Source organism: Dysidea avara, chromosome 9 (assembly GCF_963678975.1).
Source record: "Dysidea avara chromosome 9, odDysAvar1.4, whole genome shotgun sequence".
NCBI lineage: Eukaryota > Metazoa > Porifera > Demospongiae > Dictyoceratida > Dysideidae > Dysidea > Dysidea avara.
The window spans coordinates 5437760-5464214 of NC_089280.1; the positions used below are offsets into that span (position 1 = coordinate 5437760).

Sequence of the window (26455 nt, forward strand, 5' to 3'; positions counted from 1 at the left end):
TGCACAGATATATGCAAACTACATACACAAAAGTGCTTCACAAAAGTACCTCCAATTATCCAATACCCATACAGATAACCACCTATAGCAATTAATCAACTACAACACTATACACACACTAGACTGTTACATATTCTTACAGTTAACTGTTGTTCTAGCTTAGCCAGATGGCTATTGTGATCGTCCCAGACATAAGCCGCCCCCTGAGCCAGTTGAAACAGCTGTTGAAATTGTTGCTGATGTTGACCCAACACTTCACCTAGCTGTCTCTGTCAAATGAGACAATACAGCGTCTGGAACCACCCTGTACTGGTATATGTAAATACTGCCTCTTTACGCAGTCATCTCAAGTATCTAATTGTAATACAGGCCCACACACACACACACACACACACCACCACCACCTGTGTTTTGATAGCAAGACGGTTATAGCCGAGCAGTGTGGCTCGGGACACTGCCAAAACAATTTATAATTTAATTTTTACCTTTCAAAAAATGCTTACGTACATACGTAAGTACAAGCAACCACCAAGTCCAGACAACAAGGTTTATAATTTTATTTTATTCGTCCATCAAAATGGAAAGTCAAAGTTAAAATCTTCTAGACACAATTAAAAGTGCATAAACACGACAGAACTACAGAAGAGCACACTATCAGCTGTAATTAAAGAGGACATCCTCTTTCAGCAAAAAAAGCCAGACTAATACCATCACCCTTTTCCCTATCTATGAGAGAGAATCCTTCTAAGAGAGACAATACTTAAAATAAAGGGATTTACCTCAAGACTCTTCAGTGCTACTACTCCTAGCTTGGTGTTCCTCTACCAGTCTCATACAGGATTGGTCCATCAGCCTGTACGCCACATGCTCCCATCTCTACCAGCTGTTCCTACAGTAGTAACACATCAATTAGTAATGTTTGAAATTATCCCTGCTGAAATAGGGAATAGTTGTCATCAATTATCATGCAAAGTGTTACTAATACTAATTTGATCAGCATATAGAGAGTAAAAGACTTTATACATAACTATTACCGGTTAAAACAAAAGAATTGCATAAAATCCCTGGGAGTATTGTATTGTGTGGTAAACACACATCAATTATGGAATTATGTGGCCAGCACCCTCAAAAACAATACCATGACTCTCTACAGGGGAACATCTCTCACGGTTGCCACAGTTACTCAGATTACAGGATGATAACATAATAACAATAATAATTTTGACAGACTATTGTTTGCATATCCTATAACACAGCTGTTGATGAATAATTTTTTTTTTTAATATTAAAAGATGTACAGTGAAGCCCCTTAGGAAAAAAACATGTTATGTATCTAAGAGACACATTAAGAGCACATGACAATACTGTCAGTGATGTTGTAATCATACCCGGTGATGTTCCACTTCACTGACGCACGCCATGTTTATCACTTCCTGACAATTTTGTAGTTGAACTAGAAACTTGTTGTGTACCTCTTGAAGTTGACTGTGTAGTCTAGTAACTGTTCTGTGCCACTCATACACCAGTGATTTGTTAACAGCTGGAGGACCTAGTGAACTATACATACAGTCACATGTGTGTGCACAAACACAAACACACACATGCATATACACATACACACACACACACGCACTCAAAGCAAAAAAGTAAAGCGAAGCCTTCAGCTGCAGTGCTGGCACAGAAATCCTCCTGGGGCTTGACTAGTAACCCACAGGAGGTTGTGCCATGTCTCAGTGAAGGTGTGGGTACCTGAAATCTCACCCAGACCTTTTCCCACTATACGAGACGTGGACAGTTTGCATTTGCTTCCCCAGTTTACATCAGGTACCCTTAAAGCATGGTGGGCTGCTTCCCCAATTGACACCAGGCCACCGGGTCCACTTTTAAAGCTGGAGAGTGCTGCTCAAGGAAACAACGACAACAACACCAATTGGCATAACTGATCATCGAAATTGAACCTTTTGATTACCTCTAGCCACTTGGCTATGCTGCCTTACACACACACACACACACGCACGCACGCACACACACACGTACGCACACACACATGCACGCACACACACGCACACGTACACAACACACTATGCACACATACACACATCAAGAGATGGTAATGCGTCATGCAGCCCAAGAAGCAAGGGCAGTGTATTGCTAAAAGGATTATAAGCACTCATACATAAGTTAAATCACTTAACTTACATAAGCGACACAAATCTGATAAACAAACCTTAAACTTCTATTTACACACATGGGTACAGTAACTGAAACTGATTCAAGTGCATAGCTGTCAGTTTAACAGAAACCGAATACAACATTTATACCAACAAACACTATCCACTAATCTGATGGGATTATTTGCACAGGATGCCTCAACCCTCAACTATTACATTACAACATATAGCCATGACTAATAACTGTGTTATGGTAAGGGTGTGGTAGTAGTGACCCTACCTGATCTGTTGTAATAATTCTTGTCTCTTCTAATTGATGGATTTCTGTTCTGCTATCAGAAACTCCTTCAGCTTGTTCACCTCAACTGGATTACACACTAGGTCACTGTTCATGTACTCCCTACAGTAATGAATGTACGTAGTGTACTTTGGTGTGTGTGTGTGTGTGTGTGTGTGTGTGTGTGTGTGTGTGTGTGTGTGTGTGTGTGTGTGTGTGTGTGTGTGTGTGTGTGTGTGTGTGTGTGTGTGTGTGTGCATGCATGTGGGTGTGTCCGTACATGTGTGTATGTATGTAGAATGTGCATATACATATCCGTCTATACAGCATGTGTAGTATAAAAACATGCATGCATTCAGTAAATGCGTCTTCTTAAAGAACAGTCAGAACACAAACACACAACACTGGTGGTGCCAGGTCGCTAGCTACTGTATGAAAACTAGTTGTTTGTGTAATGTGCCTGACAAGTGCACTAGTGTATTGTGTAAGTATGTAGCCTACTGTACCAGAATTGTTCTTCAGCAATTTGCTGCATCAGCTGTTTCCACTCCTCAACTTTATCCTGCCACTTCACACGATATTCCTTCTCTCTTTCAACCTCCACTACAATGACACAAATCAGTACAACACACCAGTACACACACACACGCACGCACGCACGCACGCACGCGCGCACGCACGCACGCACGCACACACACACACACATGTACGTACACACAAAGCAAAAGTAAACTCCTGCATTGGTCATACCTATGTACCCTGTGACCAGTGTTGGGCAAGTTACTTTGTAAAAGTAACTAGTTACATATTACATATTACTTGTAACTGAACTATTTAGTTACAGTTACATATTACTCATAAAATAAAGTAACTGTAATAATATTACATATTATATTACTTTTGTGTCCACAGCTTTAAGCTGTCACGTGTGAAACTACCACTTTATCACGTGACATGATTGTGTAGTTGGACAATGTGCAAATCTTGGTTATAAGTAAGAAGCTGATGAATAAGCTTCATTCAGTAGGCTTCGTTGCTTCGTTGTGGCTAGGCATTACTCAGAGGATAACTAACGAGATTAACTTCGTTACTTGTAGTAATAATATTACGTAATATTAGACTCGTTACAGTAACTATATTACTTAGGTAACGCGTTACATTTGTAAGTAAAGTAACTTGAGTTATATTACCCGTTTTTATAGCGTATTTCGTTATATTACTTAGTTACCACAAAAGTAATAATATTACATAACGCGTTACATAAGTAACGCGTTATTCCCAACACTGCCTGTGACACACACAAGGACACCTGTGCATTACTCAGGTAGTCAGCGCAGACAAACCCTCAGGACTAGTATCCCATAGAATGCTGTACCATGCCTCATGGGTGAAGGTGTGGGTAGCCTTACCAGTTAATACTAGGTCCCTGCATAGACTGGAGCAATGTGAGTAAACAGTGATTACCAGACCAACATTCTACCATTTGGTTATCACAGTATACATACACATACATAACATACGTACATACAAAATATACGTATGCTATGGTACGTACATACGTACAACATTTTACCATACAAATACTCATATAAAACCACAGACATGTACACACACACCACAATTCTTACCAATCATCAGGTGTAGATGCAGGTCGGCATATTTTCGTCTGTTTGACAGTATAGTGAGGTTGACCACCTGAAATGTGAACACTTTCTATGAATAACCAAAACTGGCCAACAACAACACTGTATGGGTACACATAATTGATAAACAAACATCACACCAAATGTCATGTGGTTTTCACCTATGCTTCATCACTAATCAACCAACTGGTAAGCTATCTGCTCCAACATTACACCATAAGATTTCAAAATCTCTTCAATCTATCACAAAACACATCAAGGAAGTTGTGAGAAGACATAGCCAGGGTGTGGTGTGTGTTTGTGTAACTTATTTAACTGATGTGTACGACACAAGTGAAATGGCTTTAACCATGCCATGGTGATATGAACATCTAATAAAATGATATTAATTATATGTTATGTCTTAATAACATAAAGCACCCTAGACTGGCTATGTGTTGAGACAAAAGCCAGTTCACTATTTGCCAACTGTTAGTACTTAATACACAACACTGACATTAGAGCAGAAAGAATGGCTACTGTAAGTTGACAAATATTGTGATTAAAGTCTAATTGAACATTTCTACTATAATCTCAATACAAGCAAGCCATGTTGACCCACAATGCTAATGAGAACATCTTTTAAAAACAAAAAAATTTAAACCACAAATCATACGAATTAACCTTAGTTGGCAAAAAGATTCTTGTTTACAAAACAGGCTAATACACACTTGTGGAGTTAGCAGTGCATAAAATTATTACAAATGGTATAAAATTTCTACTCATCATCATCAAGTTAGCTGTTAACTGGCCAACTAAATTTTACACCATTTACCATTTAGTTGTAAACAGGTGACAGGTAAGCCATAGAGCAGTAAGTGCCAACACATCAAGGGCACTTCAGCTACACTAATACCTTACAATACCACAATACCACATTTGACATACAATGATATGCATCACGGCTTTAATTTGATACATAACCCATACTATGTTATTTTACTGGTTAACGTAGGTTATCTATTGCTCGCACACTTGGTATAAAGTTACCAGTTGGTAATCTATACACACCACATGTAGTTCGCTAGTGAAACAATGTGGAAAACAAGAAATGGGGCTGGGCAGCTATTATGACTGATAATTATACTATTAACAAGCTGATCTTATTCTGTTTGTTAGCAACTGTTAAGTCACAATAAGAAAACAACTGACTTGTTTATCTCATTTTATGATAATTTTATGACTGTTATTATATGTCATAGACACAGCATTTATAAGGTTGCTAAATTGTACCATTTTAATTCTGTCATCTTCAATTGATCGTAATTGTGAGTCCAGTACTTTAATGTACCCCATTCTAACTGTTGTCTGGCCAGTAATTTCCTCCCACACAGTGTTCAGCTGTTCCAAACTGTACGTCTGTAGTTGCTGTAAACAAAAAATACAAATCATTGATTATATACAGACTATGTAATTAAAATATGAAGGATAACATTTAAATCACAACAAAAACACGGACAGTTATAATAACTTACTTCAAAGGATCCGATCTTTAGTAAGAGACTGCTTAAAACTACATTAAAATATATGTCAAAAAACGTAACATATATAATAATGGTAATAGCTTCACTAACAAAACTTGGTGGTTTTCTAATCACATTCATGAGTGTATTGTCAAAGTGGACTGGCACTCCAATGGCTTTTGCTTTACAGCCACTAAAGCTACGATAACACACAAACTTGTAGCAAATTAGATCGTGGCTAGATAGAATCTTTCATCACCTTCTGCTACTTATTAATCAGTCAGTGGTTACTAATACGTACAGCAGCCCACAGTATCAAATAGCTAACAGAAGGCCAGGGTAGCGAACCATTAAACACCTGTTACCAAAAGTTGTTGCACTACCACAATGAGGTACAAATTTTGGCAATTGAAAAGAAGCTTGTAATAAGACCAACACTACAAAAGACTCCCATTTAGTATAACGATATATGTGTGGGTTGTGATGTGCCAAAGTGATAACACTCACTTTTATCGTTCGATGTCAAGTCTCTGTGTAAGTCATCCTCAATTCTAGTTCCTAAACAGGTGTGTAGACTTAGTTATATTGACAGCTGAATAATATTGAATTATACGTCATGCCACTTACGTTGCTAACAAATGTTAATTCCTGCTTCATGTCTTCTATTGCCTTCTCATGCCTGTAGAAATAGCATGTTGACTTGAGCAGTTACACATCACTAATTCTTACATAATTATTACTAAATCAATTTTTACTTACAAGGCAAGGGATGGAATATTGCCCAATTCCTAAACAAATCAGAAATCAGACTTTAGGCTTGCAAAATACTGAGGGATATAGCCACATTGTAAACAATGGTTGAAGTTATTAACCAATAAATAAACCAAATTCCACTTTATTGGCAACAGATCAGTGTAGCTAGCCTAGTTTCTAAGCAGCTAAGTGCCCCAAAAAATCGGAACAAAAAACATAGAGCAGTTTAATGGAATTCACAGGTACATTTTACAAAGAGAATTAACCAGGTGGCTTTGCCCTGATGTAAGTTAAGAGAAATTGGCAGATGGTTCCTTTTAAAATTAAAACCAAAAGACACTAAGTTGTCACAAAACGAATTAAGCATTACATTCCAACAAACACTGATGTGTATTGTAAGGTTTCTGTGCTAGCTAGTGACACACTTGAAGGAAGCCAAACAGAGTTAGTTAATAAACATTGTCCACACAAGCAATGGTCTGTGTACACAGGGGGTCACTATAGGTGACCATTAATTCAATGATCATGCAACTTGATCTTACACTGACAACATTTGTAGGCCAACTAGCTGTGAATATCATCATCAATGAATATGAATAATTTCTGTCATGTTTTGACAGTTAGGAAAAAAAACAACTGACTATTACTTTGTAATACATGGCACCTTCTTAATACATGGTATGTACGTAGATCGTTTGAAGTGCAATGTACTGACAGATTTTCTTCTAAGTTGTGTAGGCCTTACATGTTATTGCCTCAAAAATGATTTTTCCAGTACACAGGATGTATTGGCTATGGTCTAGCACAGCCATTTAAAGAATAAAATGAAAAGTCTAGTAATTTGATGCAGACAGACATTACCATATCAGTTAATATAAACTATTCCAAGGCTACATAAAATAATACACTAAAATTAGAATGAGAGTTATGCGACGCCAGCTAGTCAGAGGGGCTAGACATGAATAGCAAGTTTTAGGTAGGAAACAATCCATTCCTTGATAATTATCAGTATCAGCTGAATACTTAATAATGAATGCCCTGAGGAATGACTTCTCATATTGGTCTAGAGCTTGTGAACATGTACTATACTTACAATAAGGCTACACTGGTTTCTGTACTTCCAGCCACAACTTAAGGATTGTTTATATGGTGGTCTGTGAGCTCTTAAATATCATCAATTTGCCATTTTATGAAAGACTTCAGTGTTGAAGTGTTTCAGCCAAGCCAGAGAACAGTAGGTCTCAAGTGTGAATCCTTATCACGATGCCTAAAAATGATTCTTTGCATTCTAAGACAGATAGTGAGTTTGAATGGTGAATGTTTAGTCTGGTATGATGAAGGTTTGAACTATTACTGGCTCCATGGTTCTTGACAGCCACGCCTGTGATGGCGGCTTTGCATCAAGTCAAAAGTTGATGGTTGGTAGTTCCCATTGGATACAAACACACACACACACACACATGTAAACAATGGTAACCATTTGATGCAAGTGAAACAATTGAAACAAATTCACACTGCGTAGACGCTACCAATATAAGGACTTGATAATTATTACAAGTTTAAATGAAACCAGATGTGGAAATATCTTTGTCTTAAACAAGACACCATTATTACAATGTGGAATGTCACAGCCTAAAACCCTTAAAATAACAATGAGAGAGCCTAACTAAATAACTAATTACAGTTATACCAATTCTATTAAAATAAAATAAAAAAAACACCACCCAAGCTAGCCGCTAGTATGTGTGCCATTGGCAGAAGTACAGTTTCAATTAAGCTGCTAATTAATAAAAATCTGATTTGTTTGAAATATTATTTGAAATAGTTAGGTCAATTAAGCAAAATTGTATTCAGGTACCAATTTAACTGAATTACTACACTAACCAATTAACAGGAAAATGTCATTTGTGTAGATTTTATAGAAATTCACTTATTGTCATGTACACCTATACTGCACATTCCAATAAGGTTAATAAGGTCCAAACAGGTGAAGTTAAATGGTCGGATTGCCGAACTATGACCGTGTAAGAAACCTGCTACAAATTCGGCATGCTTCCCACGGCTGCTACTACCTCAGCAGATTTTATTCAGTAGAGGGTAATGCTGTAGACAAATTGTAGTGGCCACCACACAGATAGGTAACAAGGTTTTTTTTTGTTATGTGATCAGTGATCAATGTATATGTTTACTGGTAACTAGGTGAATTAGTGTGTAACAACTATCCCAAATTAACAGCATCCACAAAACTCACTTCAAGTAGTGATAAAAGGAACGTTAACTTGTCTGTAAAAGCAGTGTCGTTTAAACAGTACAACTGTTTAAAGGTTTCCATTTATCTAGCATGAAAACCACTTTAACCCACACCTTAATTCCTGTCACCCACTTACGGCTCAAGTCGAGCAAAGCATAGCTAATTTCTACATCAAAATGTATTAATCAAACACACGCTTAAACATTGTAATGGATAACGCTATATCGTAAGTTAGCTGTTACTCCATGTCTGCATGTACTATGTACCTCAAGCTGTTGGAAACCATACCACACTCAACCACATACAAGTTAGTCACTACTACCAATAATTAAAAGCCCTTGAACCTACAAACTGCAGGAATTTGATAGTTTTTATCTCAAGCACCAGCCAGCTATGAATATCGTAATGTTCAAGTATCGGAAGATGGGAATGAATTAGCTACCTGCACACGCCCTAACCAAGGAGGTTAAAAACCTTTAGTCTACCCTCTGAAGCTAGGGTATCAGGTAACTTCAGTCCATGGGATACCAGCTAATATATGATATAGTTTGACAATTTAGTAGGACAACCAACACCCAGGAGTACAAAGGCACCTCGGTCGTACCCAATAGTAAAACTGACCACTGCAATATAATTGTTTACAGTAGAAGGTGCTATCTCTCTATATTAGAACACTACTTGAAGACAATACATCTCTCAGCTGATCTAATAGCTCCAAGTGATACATATATGGGATAGCGGTGAAGGATATCAACACTGAATTATAATAAATTTCTGTTTAGTATAAATCTCCATAGAAATGCGCACACCTGCATGTTAGAATGAAACTTATTAACTCCATACAACCCATAGCAGTGGACCAGTTTCTCAGGCTAATTGCCATGGAACAATGGTTTCTATACACAACAATATCACACTATAACAAACAGTGGTTTATAATAAAGTAGTCGTGCAGTCTAGGATATGCCGACTGTTCTATCAACCAAAAACAGTCCCTAATGTTATACAAAAATTAGCTGAACTATTTCTACTTAATAAATTATGATTTTGATATGGCTTATCACATAATAGTGCACACACCCTGTCAACATTAGACCATATGAAGAGTTACAATGCATCAGTCAGATCAAAACAAGTGTTACAGCGTCACACTGTCTAAACTATGCAGGAATCATCAACAATTGCAGACAAGCGTATAATACACGTTGGAGACATGATTTAGCAGTTGACCAAAATGTATTCAGCAACATCTGGCCACTACGTGCTTGTTGAATGAACTGGCGACAGCTTGATGAACTACAAATGGATTCTTTCGTGTTAGCGGTTTAGTTTAGTCAAAAAGATTTGTTAACTCAGTCAAGCCTGTAATCAAGCTTGTAGAAAGTCATCTAAAACATTTTAGCAGCCGACCATAGAAACAAGATGTCTTTATCGCTCAGAGAAAACACTATTGATTAAACATACACGTGAACTAAGTGTCCAGTAAAATAGACACACACTGTATCATGGTAAACACTTAACGTCATGTATGTAAGGTGTGTACTACGTTGGTAGTGATAAAACTCGCTTGTAGTTACATGCACCTCCCAAACATTAACACTTAATCCATTTTGAAAAACCCATAGATGGCCGGTGCATTAATATTGTTATAAAACCATTTTCCATAAATGATATTAATCTAGAACACTTTGATGGTACCTGAACTATGTATCACTAGCACCTGTACAGTTAACACTGATACTGTTTCTGTCATAAAATAAGTACTTGTCAAGTATAATAATTGTTGTATGTATCCTTGATTGGACATGGATTAAAGCACCAATGTATTCCCACAGTGAAACAATGGTACCTCTTCTGAAACACATATCAAGGATGAAGCCCTGTTAGATACCAGGGAGTGACCGTGTCAAGTAATACTCCTACTGTAAATGTGTCAGGTGCCAACACAGAGTACAGGTCACGCTATTATCTCATTGTAGCTGTACAAAATGGATTGCTGTTAACTACTACAACAGTTACATTGATGTTAAACGATAAATGGCATAACTCAACACCAATTTTCTCAAGTAATGAGCCAGTTTCATAATAACTTTTAAATGCTAACAACAAAGGAAACAACTACTAAATGAGGGCACTTCAGATGGTAATGTTGTGAGGTTTTGATCAACATGAATAGTTTTTTAAAACAAATCGTATCCTAAGCACGGTACCTTTCCTTGTGTCGAGCAATGATCCTTTCCGTCACGTTAAGTCCATCCAATTCTTGACTAGTTCCTATTTTGAAAAAAAAACAAAAAAAAACACACACACACACATACAAAAATGCATAACACAGAATTATGTTAACACAGATTAGCTCAAGTCCATTACTCCCACAATACCTTGCTAAACATACAACATAATCAATATTTATATCACACAATAGTTGCCAGGTACTGACATGGCTAATATGCTCATTCCTTGTACCACTCAACCATTAAAGCTGTTAATATGATTATACTTGTTGATTACTTATGACAGTTATAAAATCTGTTACCAAGAACACTGTATAAGGAATTGTTACAATTTCTGGTTAGACAGTAAAACAATGTGGCTCCCTCCCAAAATAGACCACTCACGCTTGAAAGGGAATTATTTAGCCATCATATAAACACATTCCAAATAACAATAATATTCAACAACCATCTGGAAGCTGGGGAGAAGCCTGTTTATCAACCTTGATCTACAAATATCTGATCTTTGTAAGGGACAAACAGGAAATTAAGTCACCGCATTGCTAATGATGCTGTTACTGGGTGAACAAGAAGGTACCATAAAAGTCAAGCATACCTCAAAGTTATGATGTAAAATTCTAATTAACATCTCCAACTACAGTCGCTTGTTCCCATGGTTGCTACTGATACAACAATATTGTTCAGATATTACCAAAACACAACCACAAACTTTAAGCAAAAGTTTGTCCACACACTGAACATGATAGCGTACATTTTAAAAATATGATGTAAGGTTAATGAAACAAAGACACTTAGACTTGTGTACTGGTTCGTATCTATGATAATATCAGCAAAGTAACTAAGCATCTAGCTACTTCAGTATTCCAATAGAGGAAGTGTTCCATGTGAAATTAGTACACAATACCATATACCACACCTTAGAGCTTTCAAACAATGAAAACCATTGACAACAGCAAATACTTGATGTACACTAAATATGGTTGTGAAGTAGGAAATTATCAATCAATCTAAATCTGACCACAACCCAAATATGGTCATACCTGGACGGTCTGTGAGGCTGAGTACTTCTAGGGCTGCTTCTTGCTGGTCCAAATCTTGAGGTCTGTGAAGTAACATTGTATGAGTGAAGCAAGTGAGATATCAATGATCTCATAGCATTTGAGACAAATATCAGCAGGGGTGGAGAAATAGGGAGGGAGAGGAGGAGGGGGCACTGCCCCCCACTTTTACAAGTGAGGGGGCAGTGCCCCCTTGTAAAAAGTGAGGGGGTACTGCCCCCCACTTTTACAAGTGGAGGGGCAGGCTTCCTCACTTTTTCCAATGCCCAGTTGCCAAAGTAAAGCAACTATTTTAGTCATTAGCCAACTTACTTTGCCTTTATTTACTAGGATTGGAGCTAAAGGTTATGCAAGCATGGAGCACTGCATGAATCAGTGCTGGGAATGCACGAGATTGATATACTCTAATAGAGCAGTCACCTAACTACTCTAATAGAACATTCAGCGGAATTATTATAAGTTTGCCCTGCTATATGTTCAATATGTCTTCACTAACACTTATATCTATATGTATATAATTAACAGCATGAGTCTATCTGAAATTCCTTCATTTACTGATGCATCTAATTGTACAGTGTCTCTATGATAGTCATTGCATAGGATTATCCCATTCAGGTACACATGTTCCACTGAAACTGCTCTCAGATTCAATCTCAAAGCATCCAAATCTCAAAATTTTTCTGTGAGGGAATACCCCCAGACCCCCATAGTATTGGAATGTTTTGCATTCTAAAGTGCAAAGCACACTAAGGCACAGTTAATGATTTTAAAACACTTTGCAACTTACAGCCAACCCACATGACTTGCCCTGCCACTTTTGAGTACTGTTCTCCACCCCTGAAGATCAGCCACCATTAATTGTCACGTACTGCAGTCACAAATATTACATTGACAAAATAGAAGGCATCATGGGCCCTCTGTATTTAATGAAACTACCATGATCTTTTAACAAGTTTCATATGATTAAAATCAAAGTGTGTATATGTAATGGAAAATTCTGGGACCAAGAAAGTGGCTCTTTACTGGTAAGAGGTAGGGGACATTTCAAAGAGGTTCGTGTACATATACAGACACAAAACTAATGTAACAGGTAATGTACCATGAAGCCACCTAACTTCAAAGGCAAATTTAAGGATACATATCTTATAAACCCTGGCTGGCCATGGTACATTCCAGTAGGGATGGGCGATATTTAATTTGTGACATGTGATTACTGCATGAGCTTTTAATGCGACTATTGCAATATAAATTGAAACACAAAATACATACATAGTTTTAATGTCAATATATGAGTACTTGTTTTTACTGAGAATTGTATTGTGGGCAGTTGATTAGGCGATATTGGTGATACATTGATTTATTGCTCAACCCTACATTTAATATCATTCTGTAGCATAGCTGAACATCAGTGGCACTATCGAAATTAGCCATGGCTATGTACTGCAGTAAAACAATCATACGTAGATATTTATAACTTATAAACATTTTTTGTTTGTTTTTTCTCTTTGTCATCACCAGGTTACCTAACACATACCTGACTGCTGTATCATAGATACTACCGTAAGCTATAATATCTATGGCTGTATATTAGAGTAATGTGACTGCTCTATTAGAATCCCCAACTGCTCTATTATGATTATGATGTGATTTGGGTTGAGGCTAAAAAGCCTGTACACCCATTCAATTATCAGTCTGAGAATCATCAACAGGTACATCACTACCTTGTGGCTTATCCCCCAACACTGACTGGTCACACACATAATACACTATACCAGTACTAGTCTGTATCATCTCAATAGCTACAGGAATCTGTAGGATAGTGAAGTGTATTAACAAACTGACAACACGTGTGTATGTCACCTTCTAACAAGGACCTATCTTTGTGAAAGTTTTAAAAGTTACGAAAGCTACAAGTCAACCACACTTTAAAATGCTTCCTATTCACACTCAACTGATTATAATAATGGATGTGTGTAATTGGATACAAGGATGTGTGTGATTCCATCACCTACCTGTGCTACGGTGGTAGCTCTTCCTAATCTTGATTCTGCTGGTGTGACTGAAGTCTTCCTAGTATCTGTTCTGATGAAGCCTAGGGTAGCCTTCCTTGACTCTGTGAATATCATTTAATATGGTGATATCACATTGCATGTGTTGTGCTTACTTTGTTTGGTCAAGCATTGATTTGGATGTCTTTCGTTTCTAGAAAAAATACATATGCATACACATACTGTGATGTGTGTGCATTACAAAACCACCTCTATGACCACTTTTACGACAACATGATTTGCCTTAAACTTTCAGCTATTTTCTAATAAGGACATGTTCCACTGGTAACTGTATTCATTTGAGGCACATGTTATTGTTTTTTGATGAAATTATTCTAATTTAGTAAGTGTTCTGATTGGGATTTCCCAACACAATTATAAATAAAATGATGATGTGACACCCTTTAGCTGAGCCCTGAGAAAACAGCTAATAGTGCAGAAGTGGATTAATATTTCAACTAACCAAAAGATTGGTAGTGACAACGAAGGTGTCAAGTGTTGTTTAGCTCCATTATAAGATCGGACTGTATTACAAGTTTTGTAAATAATAATAGTCAGACATTTGAATTTAGCGGGTCAAGCAGCACTACAAATGAGCCAAATTTTAAAAGGCTATGTAATTCCATCCATGAACTATTAAATGTTTTTAAGGGCTCAGCTCAATGCATACATGTACAATAGACAGCAAAGAAATTGATTTGTACAATGACAATATTGAAAATAAACTACAAGCACTGAAATTTGCATCCATAACTTTTGTGTACATTGGTAGCTACATAGTTGGAATTCGATGTAAAAATTTTTCACCATAAACTGACAAGGTAGAGTTTTATGTTTACTTGCACATACAAGTATGAAAGCATTTCTCATTTACGTCTACATACCGCATAGTGAACAAACGCATGTAACACACATATAGGAACAATATACCACTAACACACATATACCACTAACACATATATACCACTAACACACATATACCACTAACACATATATACCACTAACACACACACACACACACACACACACACACACACACACACACACACACACACACACACACACACACACACACACACACACACACACACACACACACACACACACACACACACACACACACACACACAACACACACACAACACACACACAACACACGCAACACACGTATATATATACCACTAGCTACATGGAAAATATCCCAAGATTGCTGCCAAGAATTTACATTTGTGGTATAATGCCCAACCAGTGTCGAGCAAGATGATAAACTTACCAACTATTTTTCCATTAATTATTCTCATCCACACTTTTGCAACTTGCTCTGGGTAATATCACTAGTCACACTGTTAGAAGTACCACTCACTTGATTTTAAAGATATTTATTTAGCCTTAATACATGCCATTGTTTGGCAATGTACACAAAACATGTTGGGTGCTTCTATATATTTAAACAGGCTGTAAGACCAGGTGTCCTACCTTCTGCACTTAAATTTGTGCAGTAAAGCCTTAATAAATAGAATCAGCCAAGTGTTCGCTTAGTATGGAACATATAGCAGAATATTTTATTTATTATTTATTACAGCACAAGTGTGAAGGTCTGTAAGACACCTGGTCTTACAGCCTGTTTAAAGTTTTATGAAGAAGGTAGAGAAAGGAGAAAAAATCCATGACTGGACCTGGGCAGCCTCGAACCTGCAACCATTTGATTAACGCTCGAATGCTTACAGGCAGTCAGGATGTTTTCTCCTTGTCAATTTCATGTATATGTAGCTATCCATAGAAATTCTAGAGTGTGACTTATTATCTCATAGTACCCCATGTGGAACCAAACATCAATTAATCTTATCTGTGAAATGCATTAGCTTACTGTAAAATTAATTTACAAAATAGTCAGTAACACTAACAGAGCCGGCAGGTAGCTATGCACACAATACACAAGCAGTCAAATGTATTGGCAACATTTTAAATACTGTTAACAGTTCCATGCATGCCAAAAATATTTCCATTCAGAAATGGCATAAATAAGGCATACATATTGGGTTGAATTATTGAGCGCTGCAACATCACATATAAAAGCACAATAGACTGGTACTTTGTTATATAGCAGATGAGTAGATTACATGTTGTTTGAGGATCAAGTCACCACTAGATCTTATTATTTAGTATATCACTGGCTCCTTGTATTTACAGGATTTAGTGGAATAGCAATTCCAATTATCCTTCATGAGCCATTTTACTTTGAACTCAACTGCATACTTGCCAGTTCAAACATTGTGTCCTCTGATATTATCACTTTTACAGGCACACACTTATCTTGGCATAGTCAGTTAATGAAAAGCACAACTAATTGATAATCAAAATAAAAACAGACTACTTTGATAATAATTTTGTTATTGGCAGTTTTGGGAAGCTGAATATTAGCTAGACGTTACTAAACAATAAACACACCAGAAAATTCTAATAGAACAGTCACCACACTATTGAGAGCACATTGTTCACTGGATCCCATGAGAAACAATCAATAGAATAACAAGTGTAGGAGTGAACCATTAATACTTACAACCATGTGTATGATGTTATTAGTATCTGTCTAGTTACTAGGTAGATAAGGGATAGGATAAGACGTTTAATAGTTAGAGTTGGTAGGTAGCTACATCACATCTATGTATCCATGTGGGACGATACATGTGTTATGTACTAAAATTCCTTATAATATTGTACCTAACCTCATGACAGGGTATGGATGTTTGTTCTATTGCCGGCTAAGCAAAAAAAAAATCGTTTACTTTTTGATAAAAGCATCAAATTTGTTTCATTCATACTAGATATAAAATTGCCAGTCATGTCACTCTCAAATAACCTGACAAATAAAACCAATACAAAATGTATCAGGGAAAAGTACTCTACAGTAAAAATGCTGAAATTTAACATCTGAATAGACTTGTAAGAGATGGTCATATCCAAAAGCTGATCAAGGGAGGCCCATCCAGGACATTAGTTTTCAGTGTTAAGAAGCACGGAGGATAAAGGTATATGAAGCCATAAATGTGCAATATATTGTTTTACTTTTTGCACATCTCCATTAGAGGCATTTTTAACCACATTTAAAAGTTTTTTTGATTACACCTGTAAATTTGAAATGCATTCATGGTATTTAAGCAAAACTAAGTATTGGAATGCAGTTGTATGGTTTCCTGACTAGCTAGAAATGGGCTTTTGCTTAAAAGTTTCCACTCATGCCCTAAGGAAATGATTTTGTGTGGTACCGTATCTCAAATGATTTAGTATGACTTACTGAACTTCCACAGAAAATTTGGCACTTTTATCACAAAGAGAACAATTTCATCAAAATTTGTCGCTTAGTCACTCTACTATTACCTATACTCATGGTTGAGTTTAATAATAACATAATCTATATACCAGCAAGCAACATAATTATTAAGTATGGTAATACTGAATAAGTAGGGATCAGTAAGAAATCATACGGCTTCGTAAATTTTTGCACTTTAGAGGTGAAAGTCGACTCAATGTACAGTGAACTTTAAAAAAATCGAAATTCACCTGCATTTCATCTGCCTGCTTGCCTGACTGCCTGCCATAAGACCAGGTAGCACTAGGTGCACGGCTCCAGAAATTTCAGGCTGCCAAGCTAGGTAATGATGGCAGATTCACAAATCTGTTCTTTTGAATACGTTTTGTCCACTGCACTATGCTGTTCACTTTCATCATTCATTGGCCTTCTCCTTCTTCCCAAAGTTGTGGTGGGCATATCTGCACATGTGATTTTTGCACACTAACACATCAGCCGTAGTAAAACGAAAGTGTATTGTTGTAGTATTCAAAGAGTCGTTGTCTTATTAACGTTGTGTAGTTGCTTTAGCTATATATGATTTTTTTTTTGTGATGTAGCTCTAATTATGCCTCTGATAGGAGCAAAGAAAAAATGCTACAACAAAAAATACTATGCTGAAAACAAAAAGAAGATAGCAAACAAGAAGAAAAATATCAAGAAAAGTTAGAGAATTGCCGTGCAGACAGTGCCAAAAGTTTGGGGAGGCCACAATCCCAGTGTTGAAATTCTTATGAAATGTTGTAATTGAATAATATAGCTAGCAAGCTAGACATAAAAAGTGAACATAACTAAAATTTAAAAGGAAGTAGGGATCAATACAATGCACATACTATAAAAGTAAGGAAACAAGCTCATTGATGTTACAGCTGAAATAAGGATGGTCCACGCAACAAAAAGTAAGGAAATAAATCCAACAAGATTAGATGGCTACTTGCTAAAACGAGGCACGTTTTAATGCTTACTTTTGGCTAACATCTAGCCATCTAATTTTAGCAAGTAGCTGTTTAATCTTGTTGGATTTATTTCCTTACTTTTTGTTGCGTGGATCATTCTCATTTCAGCTGTAACATTTTGGCTTGTTTCCTTACTTTTTATAGTATGTGCATTGTATTGATCCTTACTTCCTTTAATTTTTTAAATTATTTTAATAGCTAGTAATTATAAAGACTTCACAATGCTTTATAGTCTCAATTTGAACTGTGACCGCAGAAGAATGTACCTCAAATTTATGTTGAAAGGTATTTTTGTATTGGTCTATCAAACGGTTATGGGCAATTTTTTTGGGCAGACTTTCAACTTAGAAAATTTTCAAGCATTATTTTTTCTGGATAATGTTGCGCATTTAACACCAGATACTGACTTCGTCAAGACTCAAGAGATTTAGTTTCACTGTTTGCAGGGCCTTAATGTCGTGTTCTCTACCAGGTTGACAGTAGAAAAGGGCGAAATGACTTTAGGGGAAAGGTGGTTTTTCACAGGCTGCCTCAACTGATTGTCAATGGCGTCTTACATTTATATGATTTATAGGCTAATACCTCACAGCATAGAGCTACCCGGAAGTATCTGATTCACAGCCATTGGTGAAACTGATTGTGGCATGTGAGTATGAAGCAGCTTGTGTTGGATAAATAAATGGACTGAGGATTAATCTACTGTCTTGTCTTGATAAATTTAAATAACGATGGTTCTCTCAGCAGCTGTCATAGTCAACAGGGATCATTAATTCTAGATAACTGAACAAGGAATATGTTATGATCCTGTAAAACCTTCTGTGACCGGGATCAAGATGTGTGATCTCATCTGAATAATTATGGGACCTCGATCGCTTGACTTGGTAGTGTAAAGTATATTGTTTTGTGCTCTCTTGACAGTACAAACTAACACAGCATAATTTATATACGAATACTGCCTGCATTTATTCCATCTGTGTTTTGGTGTTGGAACTAATTTTACTAATACTCAGACAAAATCAGACCACAGGTCCCAATACTGAATATCATTGGACTCATTTATAGATTTGCAGTCAACTTTCTCTTGTTAAAGGGACTTTTTTGAATCAGTTGTTCCAATACTGACTAAAGACGGCATGAATTATGTGTTATTGTCGTAAAATCTAACGTAAAGTCTTACAGACTGATATCTATTTCAGTTATATAGTACTGTCACACTAGGAAGTAACATTTCCCAACATTTGCCACTCAGCCCTACGGAGATGGCAGCTAATTTTATGTTTATTGCGTTATAGGTATTACTTTATTATTACTACATCTATGTAATGGTGTGGTCATCACTTTGTGTGATGATCTGTGATCACATGTGTATTGAGTGTGGTGTTCTTAATTTGTAGGTGGATTCACTTCAAGATCGCAAGTGACTGGTTTTCACAAAACCGCATCTAAACAAGAGTGAGTCGATAGTGATCACATGCAGCTGAGATGACTGTGATGAATTTGAGACAGGAACAAAGATGGTATATTCAGTATATAGTTTGGCTTTACTAGAACTATGAGTTAAACAATTGGTCTATTATGTGATTTTTTGTTTTCATCAAAAAATTCCAAATGTTGAGTGTGGGTGGGCAGGCCATTACCATTATCCATTACTGTATCACACTATATGTCACAACAGCTTAGCCATGCCCAATTATGAAAATATTTTGGAGCATTTCCAATCTATAGTCTCAACTGATGGCATTTCCATCGTCTGCTTGACACACCTAGTTAACTTACTTCATCTTCTTACCTGTAAAATTCTGCAAACATTACAACTTTGGAGGGCTCACTGCACAAATCTGATGATCTAATAAGCATTTGTTGACACTCTGCAGTGCATTGTGTATTTTGTACAACATAGCAATTTGAAAAACTGACCTGTGCACGTTCAATTTTTTTGTTATTCAGACAAAACAATGGTTAAATCTGCAATAACAGGTATTTTGTGGGTACGTGAAAATTACCCACTGGTATGGCAAGTCATGTAGTGTGCGAGAATCATGTATGCGTGATTCACAGAGGCACAGGTGTAATTATACAAATTGTTGACCTTTTAAACAGTAGGCTAGAGGTTACTTTACAGGCTGTTATAACAGCAAGAGTGAATAATAATATCAGATAATAGTTCTACATAATATATGACTCGATCATACAGTTACAGTGAAACTCCTCTGGATTGTAGGCACCCTGTTTTTGGAGGACAACTGCCTAGGTCCTACTGTAGTACAGTGAAACCTCACTTAGCAACCACCTCATTACACCTTGTTACAGTGGCCACATTTGTGAAGCCCAGATCTATTTTCTTTAATATCTCATTGATTTAATTTTTGATAATGTGGCTACACCTTGTTAGTAATGCCAGCAGCTACTTTCTATAGGACCAAATTGATGAAACTAAAGCGGTTAGTAATTGAGCAGGCATTAAACCCAAGATTACTTAACAGAAAGCCAAAATGACTAAAATTTTATTTTCACACGTACTACAGTTGATCAATAAAGGAAGATTTCTTTATATTGTGCTTGTCATGATATGTAGCTGACTATGAGTGACTATTCTTTTATTACAGTTTTTGTGCAAAACCTACATACTCAATGTCCAATTTAGCTATAAAAGCTGCACCTATTATTATTCTTGTACTCAATGCTTATTTATTCCACTTGCAGTCATTTCTGACTTATGCCTATACTGTATGTTTCATCTCTACCCAGCAGTAGTGTACTAACCATTATGATAGTGTAAATCACAGTACTAAAGGCCACCTCATTAATAGGACACATATTCATGGTCCCAAAGGTGACCCGAGGTTTCACTGTAACTCTTAACCAAGTACTTCGGTTTTTACAAAATGACAAAACAAATTCCTGATCTTAGTTTTGTAAATGTAAATAACAGCCTGTGTGCTGTTTCTTGTACAGGAGCAGTAATAATATGACACTTGGAACTTTTAATGACCTAGTGCATGAATAGTATATGTATGCCTATGCCTCTCTGTAACAGACAGTTTGAGACTAACTTTACTGATAGCTACAAATGTTTCATTATAAGGTTAAAGATATAGTGGAGAGTGCTTTAAGAGAGGTTCCACAGTACTTATGATGTAACAATCCATTTAGCACGTTAAACACTTGTAGCAAATAACCTCTACATCTACTACACAGCCTTTAGGTGTGGATTTTTATATTCCGGCAGTCCCAGTACTAGCTAAGTAAGTAAAAGTTACTCTCAATTACACACTATCACAACTGGATAATGCAGGTGAACCAACAATCAAAGCTGTAGGGATTGGAAATACTCTGCATCGGCCTTCTTTAGGAGTATTGAAAATTATAATATCATGTTATCTTGTACAGATATAGGCAAGGTGGAACGCGTACAATGAGGTGGGCATAAGTACAACACAGCAAAAGTACAATTGGATGCACTCGAGGAATAGCAATAAACCATCGATATACAACAATAGACCATATATAGCCCATCAACAAATAGTTGTACTTCCCAATACATCACAACATACCAGTGTCATTTTAATAGAAGTACTTTAATCACGTCTTATGTTGTTGTCTTCACCCACAAGTGCTTAGGCTAGTAATGCCATACCATCTTTGTTCCTGTCTCAAATTCATCACAGTCATCTCAGCTGCATGTGATCACTATCGACTCACTCTTGTTTAGATGCGGTTTTGTGAAAACCAGTCGCTTGCGATCTTGAAATGAATCCACCTACAAATTAAGAACATCACACTCAATACACATGTGATCACAGATCATCACACAAAGTGATGACCACATCATTACATAGATGTAGTAATAATAAAGTAATACCTATAACCAAGAGTAAATAATGGAGAAGTCCATTAATTACTCTTGCTATAAAACAATAAACATAAAATCAGCTGCCATCTCCATAGGATTGAGTGGCAAATATTGGGAAACATTACTTCCTACAGCGACGGTGCTATGTGACTGATATCAGTCTGTAAGAACTTGAAGTTAGTTGTTACGACAATAGACTAATAAACATATAATCCATGCCTTCGTATTTACACACAATCAAAAGCATAGCTGCTTGTTCAGCATGGTATAGTCACTACACCTTGTTCAGCATGGTATAGTCACTACACCAATAACTCCTGTAGAACCATCCACAACTGGTATTAAAAATTTAATCAGCTGGTTAGTTTGTACTGAATTAAGCAACCAAGAAGTCTGCAAAAGAGCACAAAACAATATACTTTACACTACCAAGTCGAAGCGATCGAGGTCCCATAATTATTCAGATGAGATCAAAAATCTTGATCCCAGTCACAGAACGTTTTACAGGATCATAACATATTCCTTGTTCAGTTATCTAGAATTAATGATCCCTGTTGACTATGACAGCTGCTGAGAGAACCATCATTATTTAAATTTATCAAGACAAGACAGTAGATTAATCCTCAGTCCATTTATTTAGCCAACACAAGCTGCTTCATACTCACATGCCACAATCAGTTTCACCAATGGCTGTGAATCAGATACTTCCGGGTAGCTCTATGCTGTGAGGTATTAGCCTATAAATCATATAAATGTGAGACACCATTAATAATCAGTTGAGGCAGCCTGTGAAAAACCATCTTTTCCCTAAAGTCATTTCGCCCTTCTTTTCTACTGTCAACCTGGTGGAGAGCACGACATTGAGGCCCTGCAAACAGTGAAACTAAGTCTCTTGACGAAGTCAGTATCTGGTGTTAAATGCGCAACATTATTTGAAAAAAATAATGCGTGAAAATTTTCTAAGTTGAAAGTCTGCAAATAATAATAATAATTCGCTTGTACCGTTTAAGTAGGGAACCAGGTGAAATTTTCACACGCCACCCAAAATTCCACCTTTAAAAAGCATCCTAGAGATATCTTACGAGACAAAAATCACCTTTACGGAACAGTACTAGTTCATATAATACATAAAACAGCATTAAATACAACAGAACACTTACAGGCGGCTGGATATAGAATTTTTAAAAATCACTAAAACTTGAATTTTAGGCTGACTGCCTGACTGCATGACTGACTGACCACAGTCGCAAGCCTAGAGGCCAAATGAAGCAGTGCACGGCCACCATTTTATGCCACAATAACAAACTCACCAGTAGGATGTGCCTTTTGGGGTTCCGACAAGTGTGTGCCCTCTGCGCCTTGTCTTTTTTTATTATCTTCAATCAGGTTGCTTGTCTTCTTCTTCATCCAACGAAACCATATGTGACTGAATTAGACAAAACCCAGCTGCAATGCACAAAGCTTCGTTAGGAGATATAGCTATTTGTAGTAACTTCCCAGTGCCTACAACTGTGCAAACAAAATTTGCACCAATTATTCATCTATTTACTAGCTATCACTGTGTGGGTGTATAAGTTTCTGATACCCAAAATGTGCCCTGTTTTGGATAGCTTTTTTCAAGCGGGTAATAATATCAAAGGTGGTAGTAATATGGGTGGTGGGTGGGCTTAATATAGGAGTATAAAATGGAGCAAGAAGACGAATGGAAAGTTTGGGCTCTCCATGGCCCTCAAATCACTCCTAATTGATTGAGAACACTATTGGCGGGCTCTCTGTGAAGTCCCAGCTCACTACACACCATTACAACAAAGCCATGGCCATTTAATGGTGCGAATCTTCCACTCATGGCTTTGACAGGGTCGGAAGAAAGCTGCTGCAAAAACCAGACTTGCCAGTCCTGAAAAGAATACAGAGTGGAATATGATAGCGTATTATATGAGCAATCCGTTTCTGGTTAAAACGTAAGTTTGATTTTGTGTGTGTGTGGAAGCCGGGTTATGTGAAATCCGGTCACATATCGAGGCATTAATTTTCCATATCAACACTTTCTTTCGCTCACTTTCATTAAGCAGCATAATAGACGCCACAAGATTATTTGAGGCGCTTAGACTATGCCTATTTGATCTTATGTTGCACGACAAAATTATTTTAACTTTGGGTAGGTAGGTTGGTTTGAAAATGAAAACGATAAAAATTTTAAACAAAAGCATACAAAATGCAAACAATTAATGTAGCTATAATAGTACAATATTTTACATGCCCAGTTAAAATCTAGGTTTCATATTATTAGACGGTTGCATGCAAGGCTCTAAAATATTAAAAGGTAGATATGCAGAGATGCCAACCTCTAAACAATTTTAGGAGTGAGACCTCAAACACTACCAGCAATGTGGACCAGACTCAAGTGCAGCTGCAGGATTTTTGGTAGTGAAGACCAAAAAAAAAAAAAAAAAAGGTCGCTGCATGCTCAAAGTACAAAAACAAGCACAGGGCTGCAGATCAGGCGTAAGAAATGCGTGAGAACTAAGCTGAAAGAATGAGAAACAGAGGGGTAGGCGTGAGATTACTACCCGAAGAGTGAGACTCACGCCTAATGCGTGAAAGTTGGCATGGTCTGTCATTATGATACACTAACCTCGTGAGCATTCAAAAACTGGTCAGTCTGTGAAATTTCCAGTTCTAGTATAGCATCAGATTTAAATCTCCGAAAGAGTTTTCCCATCGTATCTGTACAATTTTAGAGTGTTGGACGATCTTCAATGGTCCGTTTTTGACTATAGATAACTCAACAATGTTGACGCCGTGTTGTGATCCGTACACGTGATTTTCAAAATTATTTTTGAAGAAAATTGCAGTCGGTCGGGCCCGCGCAACATAGGTTTTTTTTTTTTTTTTCAGCATGAAGATATAAAGAAAATAAGATTAGAACATACAGTTAAACAATTAAATCAAAAACTGAGTCTCTGATTGCACCAAGGCCACAGGAACACTTTTGATGTCGGTAACGACCTTGTGAAGATCGTGCTCCTCTAATGCATTGGATTGCTGAACGCAGTAAACAAAATGACAATCTACATCTAATCCATCCTAGTACTGTGGCATAAGGGTCATTCCATTTGTCAGACAATAAACTCGCCAATCGCTTAACTTTCACGATAGGTCACAAGATCACGCCCAATTGATCATTTTGATCTAATCCATCCTAGTACTGTGGCATAAGGGTCACAATGGCCTAGATAACTTTCACGATAGGTCACAAGATCACGCCCAATTGATCTATCGATTGAAACCATGATGACACACCCTTTTACGCTAGTTGTATTCCAGTGACCACACACCTTCAAGTTGGAAGGCTGACTCAAGATATATACTCTAATAACTAATAATCGATTGGAACCACGATGACCACTTTGCTAACTCAACTTATCTAGTTTGGCAACTATCCTCTTTAGATGTAGCTACATATAGTTGTACTTCGTCACATGATCAATCCCACTCGAGGATCAACTTCCAAATTACTTGTAAACTTCAATCTTTCACATTCTCTTGTGCTAGCTAGGTAGCTACTGTATGAGTGCAGCAATCCAATGGTGACAAGGAATGTCCAGCTTTGGACTGTGTCAACCTGAGAGTATAGTCCAAACATTGGTGAAATTAGGAGGTTTAGTCAACGCGGGACTGTTGCAGTCATCGATTGCAAGTCAAGTCACCATGTAGAGATATAAGCTCATTGACTATCAGCTCCAGTGATGTCAAGATGTGCTAGGAAGCAAGGTCTTCATCAGATAAATAGGATTCATCTTTGTAAGCATTCTCTGGTTGATCACCTAATTATTTGGTTGCCAGAGTGCACCAACTTCAATGATTGTGTTTTCATCATTAGCCAGGTGGTGCATGTGGAACTGAAGCCTAGCTTAGTTTGATGTTGTGTCCACTCCTCCTCAGATGAACTAACAATGTCCTCAGCTCCTCAAAAGCATCCTCACACTTGTCACTGCCTTCATCGTAGTCTGGTGTAGTAATGTTGTCCCTAGTTTGAGTGCCGGCTGCCGAGACACACTGCATAATTGATGAGCTGTTTGCCGACAAGTCTTCATTAATGAGTCTCTAAAGTTATGCACTTATCACCACCATCCTCCTCATTGTTGGCCTGCATATGTAGTCACTGTCTAGCTCATGTAACTGCTCCAACAGCCCAAGTTCAGTAGCTAGCAAGTACGGACAAGTCAGAAAAACAATAGAGAACTTGCATTGTTTTTGTTTTTTTTTGGTCTGGTTCTTAAGTCTCAAATGCTTTAAATCTTTTAACGAGGGAGGAACTTCACTCCCGCAAAAATGTCAAGGTATTGGTACTGTACGT

General features: G+C 37.2%; 1 protein-coding gene across 14 annotated transcripts in view; it reads right to left on the reverse strand.

Moving 5' to 3' along the window:
* LOC136266910 (uncharacterized) overlaps window positions 1-24921 on the reverse strand; it is a 36818-nt gene extending 11897 nt beyond the window's left edge. For 2 of the 14 annotated variants that reach the window (XM_066061948.1, XM_066061955.1), the window contains exons 1-16: window positions 24731-24921; window positions 21797-22002; window positions 14054-14091; window positions 13902-14002; window positions 11872-11933; window positions 10808-10871; window positions 6221-6272; window positions 6101-6151; window positions 5606-5643; window positions 5364-5498; window positions 4253-4331; window positions 4077-4143; window positions 2955-3051; window positions 2452-2571; window positions 1389-1557; window positions 780-889 (exon numbers count right to left, since the gene is read on the reverse strand). The gene's annotated coding sequence lies outside the window, so the exon portion shown is untranslated. Of the gene's footprint in view, window positions 1-26; window positions 100-140; window positions 305-779; window positions 890-1388; window positions 1558-2451; window positions 2572-2954; window positions 3052-4076; window positions 4144-4252; window positions 4332-5363; window positions 5499-5605; window positions 5644-6100; window positions 6152-6220; window positions 6273-10807; window positions 10872-11426; window positions 11447-11747; window positions 11802-11871; window positions 11934-12676; window positions 13230-13901; window positions 14003-14053; window positions 14092-21796; window positions 22003-22375; window positions 22489-24730 lie in introns of those variants that run through there. The other 12 variants (XM_066061944.1, XM_066061939.1, XM_066061940.1 and 9 more) reach the window with 12 other exon arrangements.
* Window positions 24922-26455: the final 1534 nt, after the last annotated feature.